The sequence below is a fragment of the Drosophila subobscura genome, chromosome O (genome assembly GCF_008121235.1).
Source record: "Drosophila subobscura isolate 14011-0131.10 chromosome O, UCBerk_Dsub_1.0, whole genome shotgun sequence".
Classification (NCBI taxonomy): Eukaryota; Metazoa; Arthropoda; class Insecta; order Diptera; family Drosophilidae; genus Drosophila; species Drosophila subobscura.
In genome coordinates this window covers 7324972-7335699 of record NC_048533.1, presented here as the reverse complement: position 1 = coordinate 7335699, position 10728 = coordinate 7324972, and the positions used below count along the sequence as shown (strand labels likewise).

General features: G+C 39.7%; 1 protein-coding gene across 3 annotated transcripts in view; it reads left to right on the top strand.

Moving 5' to 3' along the window:
* The first annotated feature begins 1916 nt into the window (after positions 1 to 1916).
* LOC117899430 (histone-lysine N-methyltransferase, H3 lysine-79 specific) overlaps positions 1917 to 10728 on the top strand; it is a 47795-nt gene continuing 38983 nt past the window's right edge. For 2 of the 3 annotated variants that reach the window (XM_034809429.1, XM_034809432.1), the window contains exons 1-2: positions 1917 to 2179; positions 2639 to 3172. The gene's annotated coding sequence lies outside the window, so the exon portion shown is untranslated. The remainder of the gene's footprint in view (positions 2180 to 2638; positions 3173 to 10728) is intronic. The other variant, XM_034809430.1, reaches the window with a different exon arrangement.

The following is a 10728-nucleotide window of genomic DNA, read 5'->3' as shown; positions in this document are numbered from 1 at the left end:
GAATTTGATGTTCTATGTGATATTACTGACTTGCAAAGATCAATATACCATCGCATTTTCAAAATTCCTACCGAGGAAAGTCGTATTCCTCAATTGTGATATTATTTTTAATATTACAAGTTACTTAGGACTCTCACCATAACCTTATACGATTGATGAATCCATTTTCTACAAGACTGGCTAATGTTAAGGACTCATATTAAGCCGATGGCTTATAAACAGAGCTTATGCAAAAATGTCCACCTAATGGGGTCAAATACACAGTTTATACACAATTTCTACATCAAGCCGACTTGTTTGTGGAGTGCATGGACATATTGCTTACCCTTTCTTTATATTCAAGTTAAAATTATGTTATGCAAGGGGCTTTGAAACCTAAGACTTAATCACTTTTGTTTCTATTCAAGCATCTAATTAGATTTCTTCATAAACATATGTAAATATATCTCGATTCCTATTCATATTCTTGGTACATGCCCGACAGAACACGCTAAACTGCAAAATTCTTTGGAATTTAGGTAATATTCTAAATATACATATATAATAATAGATTCCTTCTAAATATAATTTGAGTTCGAATTGAGCGCTTATTGAGTGTCAGCCCTGGTGTTTATGTGACCATATGCATACTTTTTATGTATGTGTATTTGAGGTATTTTTGGTATATATAGGTATTTATGTGTATTAAAGGTCTAACCTATTTTTCAAAAATACAAAGACAATCTTAACCAAATTGCGCTCTTAACTTCAACAAAACGATATAATAAATCGTGAATGAGTTTAAAAAACGTAGCCAAGTTAACCCCAGTTTCAAGTACTCTCTTCTCTCTTTCAAATATTTTGAAAATTTTGCTCTTATTACGAACAGTACGTGAATAACAGCAACACAACTTAATTACGCCTTTACATTTTTATCTGTTTTTATTTTAACAGCACTTTAATTAAAACAAAATATTATTCATGAAAAATATGTGTTTTATCGTCTTACGTTTTTACATTGATAACTACATTAATAATAAAATTTATACATCGATATCGATAATTACATTTTTACTTTTTAAGCCCAGTACTCATATGAGCCAAATTTTCGGTAGACATGTCTTTTGTGCCAGCTTTTCTCAGTTGAGCTCTCAGATCAATTATCCGATAATGCGGTACTTTCTCCATGCATTGTACATGTACATTGTACGTTGTGCATTGTACATTGTCATACAGTGGTCACACTGGCCACCGAACGAACTTTCTGTCGACAGCAAATTTAGCTGAGTACGGCTTTGCGTTCTCACACATTGTCCCACCCAAAACATTTTGTTCCCAGCCTAGCAGGCAACGTATTATTGACGTTTATACCAAGAACGCATCGACTTCGAGATATATGTACATAAATTTGTATACATTTAGGTACATGGAAAGGATATTATATTTCATTCCCACTTACGTTGTATGGCTTAATTTTTTTGTTACCTTTTTTTTAATTAATCCAATAGAAGGAAATTCTGAAAACTAGCCAATCTTGTGAGCAATTCGTTCATCAATTGGATAAAAATATAGTTGCAAGACTTAGAGTCTGAGCTTGATAGTAATATGAAACAGAATATCAAAATCGAGGAATATGATTTCCGGACATGGAGAGAGAGATTAACCCATTGTCGAAAAGTGGGTACTTCAATTTGGGCATGATTATTTACAAGCTTGAAAAATCTTTTATGCATTTCATGTGAAAAATCGAATGGTGAAATAATTTTCTAATAAAAAAATAATAGTTCAATCTGCACAATACATTTAAAAACAGTATAATTTTTCGCCGCTTACTCAAGTTGTTCACCTATTTAAGTATAGGGGGCTTAAGTGGGCTACGTTCGTTTTCTGCCTCGTGTGAGGGTCACACTGTATATTTTATCGATAATTCACACTCACACAGTCACACTCTGCTGTGAGTGTGGACGCCGCGGAAAATAAATAGAAATAATATTTTTCTGAATTCAGAAAAGTGTTCGCCGCTCGTCGTCGTTCGCGTGTGTTGGTGTGTACCATTTTGTTCGGGGCGAGAGTCAAACGCTTCGTTTCTATACTTATACAATAAATTCGTAAAAATAAAGGCAGCAAACTGCAAACGCGAATGCGAGTGCATACAGTTTGATAACTACAAAATATATATTAGAATAAGCGAAATAATTACGTGAGTGTGTTGCTGAGGTGTTGGTGTGTGCACGCGCGCCAGTCGGCTAGAAAGAGTCGGCAAATCAGTGCCCACACATATATCCGTGCTTATATATATATATTTATGTGCGCGATACATATTTATATAAAAAGTGCTTTGCCTGCTTCTGTGTGTGTGTGAAACAAATGCTTAAATTGCAACAAAGAAAAAAAGTATATATATATATGTAAAAAAGAAGAGCTAAGCAAAGCAGAAAGAGAAGAGAGAGAAGAAGTGCAAGAAGAAGAAGCCGCCGCCGCCACTGTCGTTAAGAGTTGATATTTGTGTGTGTGTGTGAGAAGCAGCAGCAGAGAGTGCATTTGAGTGTGTGTTCGTGTCTGTCTGAGAAGAAGCAGCAGCTGAAATTAAATCAAATTTAAAGATAAAAGAAGAGCATTATATTACAGAATTTAATCAATTATTTCGCATTTATTACAGCGCTTAAAACAACGAAAAAATATACATAGTTCATAAATAATAAAGTTAATTATAGTGTCTAAAAAGTGAACTGGCGGTTTCAGCAAAACAATACTACTCCTCCCCCCACTACTACCCCCTCTAATTTTGCATGTGGCATGTTTTTACAACTTGCGTGCCGCCAAAAATAAAAAGTGTATTAACGGAATCCACAAAATACAACGAATGGAATAGGATCCAACAACTTTTAAAAGATTGAACGAAGAGTTTGAGAGGCGTCGGCCAACAGTCAAAGAAGCAGCCATAAGAAAATATATAAAAAAAAAACAGCAGCAGCAATAGGAAGAAGTGAGAAGGCAGGCAAAGGCAGATAAGCAGCAGCCAAAGCCATAGCAGAGGAATAGCATTTCGGAGCCGGCAAAGAAACAGCAGCGAAAAGGGAAGTTGAGAACAGAGCTGTGCAGAGGAGCAGCAGCTGAGCCGCCGGCAGAGAAATAACAGCAAAAAAGGGACAGAAGTAGCAGCAGCCGGCAGAGCGCTGACTGCGCAAAAAATGTGAGTACAAATCCAACAGCAACAACAAACAGAGAAGAGAAGAGGCAGTGCAGTGCGCGCCCTTTTCTTGTGTTTGTAATTATTCGTTTTGCTCTTCTTTGCATTCCATACTACCGTTTCTGATTACATTTTTCCTCTTCAATTCTTAAATTTATTGAGCAACTCTGTGAGAGAGTGTGTGTGTGTGCGGCTCGGCCTGGTCCGGAAATGGGTTGCGGTTACAATGATGATGGGAGAGCCCCACTACACTCCTTACCCCCACCCTTCCATTATGCTTTTTGATAAGAGCGGAAATGTACAAATGTATATGTGTCTGTGCATTTTCTTTATTTACTTATCGCTTTGCTCAAAGGCCGGAAATTTGTGGGATTTGGGCCACTTTAATTGCACAACATTTGTTTGTGGTTAAAGAGCAATGAGCGCGTGTGCTGGATTACAGTGGCCATTGACTAGGGTGGAAATGTGTAACAACTCTTTTATGTCATTTAAGCCCGTGTGGAACTTCTTTAATTGCATGAAACTGTTTATTAAAATGTAGAAAATGGCAATCAACCCGTTTTCTATAACTTGAAATCTACATAATAGGAGTTTCCTTACTGCAAACAAGATGTTAATGAATAGAAAATACATTCCGAATTTTTAAACGATTTCTGGATGTTTTTAAAGACTTTTTATGTTCTGATTTTCTTATTGTCTTATTCATACTTATGAGCATTTAGCCATTTTCTTTTATGTCCTTTTTCTAACTCAATTACCTTCGAAACTTCGGAGCTGAAGGCATTTTCTGTCATATAACAAAATCCTTTTGTTCGAAGGAGAGGAAATTTAATCTCTTAATTTAGTTGGCGACATTTTCCTCCATTAGCCTTTCGGCGGCAAATCCACTAAGAATCTAAAACATTTACATGCAATTTCCCTTCTACTGTCGACAATGTGTGTTTTTCTCTGTTTTTGCTGTCGCTTGTTGCCTGTCGCTATGTCGTTGTTGCCTGCCATCAAAAGTAATGTATGCTGTCTGTCGGTGGCAGTCTATAAAATCCAATTAAAAGAACCAAAAAGTTGTACGCACACACACACACACACACAAACAAACTTGGACACTCGTGCAGCAAAAATACCAAAGTTAGAGCCCGGTCTTTTATTTCTTTGTTTTTTTTTTATTACAAGCCAAAGACCAAAAACCAATTATGGCCAACTAGTTAGACTTGATGCCAAGATCGCCAACAAACATACACACACACACACAGAGAGACTAACACATCCATGGCAAGATATCTATATGGGAGCAGTGGGAGTGGAAGAGGGAGATGGATATAGGACTAGAGATGGGTGAAAAATAATGCGGTCTTCTATAGCTTCCCAAAGCCACATATCCTCTTAATATGAGACGAAAATAGTGCCAAAAGCTAAACCAGTAATTGCAAATTACTGAATATCATAGTGAAGTGTTCCATTTGAATTCCTATAGTGTATTTGAATATCTTTTCATGTGCTCGTGCCTTTTCGAGCTGGTATCTAAACCACTCACATCCCTAATGCGTGCCATTTGCCCATTTAGCCCCCGACCTGACCACAGTCCACACACAATCCACCATCCACACACACAGACCATTGGCACAGGAACACATGCACAGTGGAACTGTCAATTAACAGTTGCAATTGTTTTTTCTTTTATGCTTTTTGCATAGTGGAAAGAGAGGTTTGAATTCGTCTCCAGAATTAATTTCTCTTTTCCTTTTCGACTGCTTTCAGTTGGAAAAAAGAAGTAATTGCCGAAAGAGAAATCCACACAAAAGAAGACGGAAAATTAAGTGGGTGTACAGAGAGAGAGAGAGAAAGAGACTCAGGGAAAAAACGTGGGCAAACTAAACAAAAATAAGTTTTTTCTGTTTGTTGTTGCGGCACTGCTGCTGCATTGGATACACAACAGACACACTCACACTCCGACACAGTAAAATTAAAAGAAAAAAAATCTGCAGCAGACAACGGCCGCTTTAGGCAGCGCAGTCAACATGCATGCACTAAAGCGGCATGGAGAGCCGTACAGGCAGACCACATTGAGCGCCGCAGCTTTTGCTTCCCACTTTATTTCGCCTTTTGGATACCCTTTTGTCAGAGATGGAATGATGATTTTGAGCATATTTCGTCTTTGATCGTAAATGGTTACTATTTTGTGTCCTTCGTTTTCACGCTGAAACGATCGGTGGACAGATTTCATTCAAACTCCACAAACTTTAGCTTTATGTTAAATGCCATTTAAGGGTAGGCAACGCCTCTGTACCCAAAATTTAGCCTTTCGCTCAGCGCCTTCTACCGTCCTTTGGTGCTGCTTCCATCTCTACAGCAGTGCCTCTGCCTTAGCGGTTGCTTCATCTTTTCCTTCCCTGTGGCAGCTTTTGATTGTATGCATGTGTGTGTGCACATCTGCATATGTACATGTACCTCCTAATATTTAGATATGAAAACTTGTAGAAATACCGTTGCCTTGCCATGTTTATTGAATTATTAAAGTTTTTCTTGTCTGTTGTGCTAATACCTTTTATGCATCCTTTTTTTTCTCATTCATCTTTCTGTTGGAAGCTGTTTAATTTTAATTTCGTCCCTTTTTTTCCTACTTTAATTCCCATTTGCAACATTTACAGTGAAATTAAATGTTATCAATGGGAGAACAGAACGAAAATTTACTAGGAAAGAAAATCTAACGGGTTGGACATTTCCCTTGAGGTTGAGGGAAACACTTTAAAGGACTTTCTATTAAGTTTTTCTTTCAACAAAAGTCTTTCCTCATTTTAATGTTTACTCTGTGATCATGGAAAAAATATTGAGGAAAATTTCTAGTTTTCTTTGCATCACTCAACAGCATATAGAAATGTGCATACCATCACTGCCACGCTGCCTGCCCCATCGTCGCATCCATAGATGCCATATCCATCGAAGCTATACAGCAATTGCCTTTGTGTATCTGTGTACATATCTGTGAGATACGAAAATAGTTGGATTTTGGAGGTCCGCTGTTGCTGCTGATGCACTTTTTCAGCTGGCGGAAACTCGAAAGCGAAACAATGCCATAAATACAAGCTACATACATATATACAGAAAAGAGAGACACAGAAATAGATGAATAAATTGGTGGAAAAAGAACAAGTAGAAACTTACACAAAAAGATAATGATGATGGGAGAGGGATTCTATGTGGGGGAGGTGTGTGGTGCGGTGCTGTGCTGTGGGATGTATGGGGCCGACCTGCTGTAAAATGTTATTCGAATGTTTAGAGAATTTAAACTTAAATTTAGATATGTTCAGGGAGAAAAAGTGATGGGGGGAGTGCAATGGGATAAGATAAAAGTTCAAATGCAGCGAACACTGAAACCAAATAGATGTCGAAAAACTCGAATTTTTGTTCTCATAGATCTCTAATCTACAAAGAACCCACAGAATGGAACGAACTCGAAAAAAGGAGAGTGGAAAATGCAGGGCAAAGAATGAAGACTGAAAACTGGCAACATCGCACGACAAAACACACAACAAAAGAGATTTTAGGGCACTGAAGAGAGGGCGGCTCTTTGGAAGAGAAAGAGAAGATGCTGGTTCTAGGAGTTCGTTCTCTTTCTTCAATTTCCAATATTTATCTGTATCTAATGTTCCGCATCGCATGCAAAGTTGCATTTGTTTCGTATCTTTTGAATGATACAAAAAATAAATAAAAGCTCAAGGAAAAAACACAAAACACAGTGGAAGAGGAAAGCAATAAAAGCAACAACAATCAATGTTGACTCTGCTGCAATGGTTGGGCAGAGAGAGAGAGGGGAAAGGCACAGTGTTGGTAAGCGGAACATGGCCCAATGGAAGAGGAATTGGGTGGGGGAAGAGGGTCGCTGCCTGCCAACTTCACGTAAACTTCATTTACTGTCTGGTCTGCCTGCCGCGTCTACCGTTCCACTGCTCCCCTTATCTGTGCTATCCCTCTCTCACTTTATCTCACACACTGTTGTGTTGGCTGGTGCTGCTGCACGCAGTTTCTGTTTCTGCTGTTGTTTTTCTGCTGCTTCTTCCTCCTCTTCTTCTGTGTGTTTTTTTCTGTATTTCTAGCTACAATACAAAATTACTTTTTGTGGCTTGACTGGTGAGGTCTACTCTTCCTCTCCCGCCTGCCATTCCCTCTATCGACGTGTGTTTTTGTTGTTTGCGTGTGTGTGTGTGGTTTGCTCTTCGTTTATCTCCTGCCTGTCTCACTCTCTCTGTCTGCTGTGTGCCTTCTCTATCGCTATCTCTTTCTTTCGCTTATAGCTTTTATTTAGTTTTTTGTTTGGTTTTTTTTTATAATAAATGTTTGTAGCGTGGGGTTCATTCAACTGTCAAAAACCACACACATGAAAGGTGAAAAGAGAGTGCACAGAGAGGGAGTGATAGATAAACAGAGAGAGGGAGAAAGAGCGAGATCGAAGCTCATGGACGTGTATAGAAAATAAATAAAAATGAATCGAATCGAAACGTTTTTCGTTGTCTCTTTTCGTTGCTTCGCTTCAGCTTCTGCTTTTATCTGCTGCTTTATGCTTATACAAAGTCCATGAGGGTATGCAACTTCCTTAAGGATCAAAATCATAAGTAAGTGTCATGGAATATTTATTTTATTAACCTTCCCTTTGGCATTCCGTTCTTTTAGTCATTTATTCCGTCATTCATTCATTCCAATCAGCCTCCAATCAATGTTACAAACTGAGGTTAACCCTCCACAACAGCCCCGTCCCTCATTCAACATTTTTTTAACCCACTCTTTTCTCTGTATCTCTCGTTTCTCTTTCCATCCATTTTGTTGCGTTTTCTTTGCCGACTCGTCATTTAATATGGGGCTTCGCTTCGCTTAAAATCGAATCAACCATCGAGTGACGCCCCACAGACAGACCCCACTGTGCAGAGGCCACTGTCCTCTCCTCGACCTCGTCCCTTTTTGGGCTTACAATAAATGGATTTTTTGGGCGCTTGCATTTTCCCGCGTGCGCTGTGCCCATTTAAGCTTTAAGTTTTTCCTCGGAATACCAAAAATCGATAGAGGATGGCATTTTTTTTTCGTTTAAACTGCAAAATGTATTTCGTTTTCTTTGTTGTTTTGCTCTAGTTTTTCCAGTGGAATTTTCTTGTTGTTTTTTCTGGCACTTTTCGTTGATTTTTCGTTTCATTTGTTGTTGAATTTTCTGCTGCTGCTGCTGCCAAAGCGGAAAAGCGGGAAAAGCATGTGCACTGCAGTTAGCCAAAAGACATGGTGGCGTCGCTTGTCAAAACGAAAGAGAAAAACAGAGACCCAAAGGGTGACACGAGGGTGAGGGAAAATCCAAGGAAAACTAATAAAATGATTTAACATGGAATTTATTCTTCTATTTTCTGACTTCGCTGCTATTTCCATAGCTCAAATTCCACCAACCATCGATGCCCAACACGCACGTAGAAATTGGGCAAAATTTACTGCAAAATACATAGAATTTTCTTGGCATTTTCCCCATTTTCCTTTTGCCTAAGACACGTAGCAAAATGAGGTTCCAAAAAAAGGCTTCAGTTCGTGACCCTTTTCCCCCAAATAATCTTTGATCAAATGGCGTGATTCACTGATTGACTGGATTTATCAAGAAGTTTGCCATGCGGACGGACTCCTTTTGTATTTTGGCAGAATTTCAGTGAAGGATGTCAGCCAATTTCCCTTTTCAAGAGTGGAGAAAACGTTCGAAATATAGTTGTGATTTTTTCGATAGCTTTAAATGTGATTTTAAGAGCAGGTTTTGTGGAATTGTTTTGATTAGAAATGGAATACAAATAAAAGGAATTGATAAACAAAAAGGAACATTTTAATACGAAAGGAAATATAATAAATACCATCATTCCGTCCTCCTTTACTCTTTCTCTGTTCTTTCTCTTATAAGAAATTTCTTTCTTCTTTAATACTCCTATAAAAAGCAGCACACACAGCCTCAACCACCTACCCTCTAACCTAAGACTCTAAGTTTTTGTGCAGATATCCAAAGAGATCCTAAAAGAGAGAGAGATAGAAGCCCCCAAGGCACATCATGCATGCCTCACATGTGTGTGTGGTGTGTATCTTTGTATGTTTTCAGAGATACCTTTCAGTCCCTGCCCGCTCCTTTTTCATTCCTCTACGACAGATGGTTTTATCCTTCTTCCCTTTCCTGCCCACCAGACTGCTTTATCCTTCTCCATTCTCTATCCCTCCAGCAGAAGCTTCATCATCCTCATGCCTTCAGAGAAGCAGCCTCCTGTTTCCGTTCCCACTCTGTTCCCTCCTGTCTCTTGCCCAAGTTTTTCCATGGATGGGTTTTACTTTGGGGCCGTCCTCACGTCCTTTATGCTAAAAAGCCATAAACATAAACAAGGCACACACACGTCGTCTCCGCCGCTTCCCCCTTAGTCCCTGTCCCTGGCTTTTCCGGACTCTCTCTCTCTCTCTCGCTGTCCCTGTTCTTGGGGGACTTTCCTGCCCCTCGTCTTACATGGCAACAGCCAAGGAAAATCGATAACAATTTACATTGTGTGTGTGCGTCCCTCCCTCTATGCCCCCCTGCCTCCATGCCAGATATTGCTTATGTATTATGTATTTTCGTTGTACATGCGCAAAATTCCACAGTCAACACTCACTAACACCAACAGCGACATCAACAGAGACACAGATATAGATACAAAGTATATAGAGAGAGGGAGCAGAGAGGCAGAAGGAAGAGAAGAGAGACCCAGAGACTGTGCAACATTTTTCTCGGTAGACAAAACAAAACAAAACGCAAATAACGTCAAAGGGAGGCGCCACCACTAACACCCAAAAAAAAAAAAAAACCCAATGGAAATGCGCGGTGCCTACACTTTTAGCTACCCCACAGCAGCAGCCACCCCCACAGACGCCCTGGCCTTCACTTGGTGCCTCTGCCACTGCCCTCTGATTGTGATTCTGCTTCAAATTCTGCTTCTGTTTGTGTACCCTTTTTGAAGGAGAGCACCCGACTCGGGTATGACGATTTGGCAGAGATTTCCACTGCTTCGCAGCTTAAGCTCCTGATTAGGACTGCTTTGAATCCGTTGAGCCACTGCTTCTGATGATGAATCCACTCTATCGTATTGCTTTCTAACTGCAGTTATTATCTACCGCGACCTGCACTGCTTTCATCCAGAATATAGGCAGAATATGCTGGCAAGGCAGTGCATCTCTCTCTCTCTCTATCGCCTCTCTGGAAAGGGTATCAAAACTCTTCGACCCATTGTCAGAGACCTTCTGTTTCTCTGCTCTTCTCCCTTTCTCTCTCTCCCACTTCTCCTGTCCCCTCTCCTTCTTTCAGTCATCGCTGTCATTATTTTCATTTTCAAACTTTTTTCTCCTATTTCTGCTGCTGCTTCTGCCTTGTAAGCCATCAGCCAGAGCACCACCCACCATTCGACCTCATTCTCACAATCATCAGCCAGCCAACCCCCCACCCATCCACCGCCCCCCTATACTTATGAGGCGCTCCCCGGAGCCGCAGCTGGGGCACAACGCACATTTTGATAACATTTTTGATAAAAATA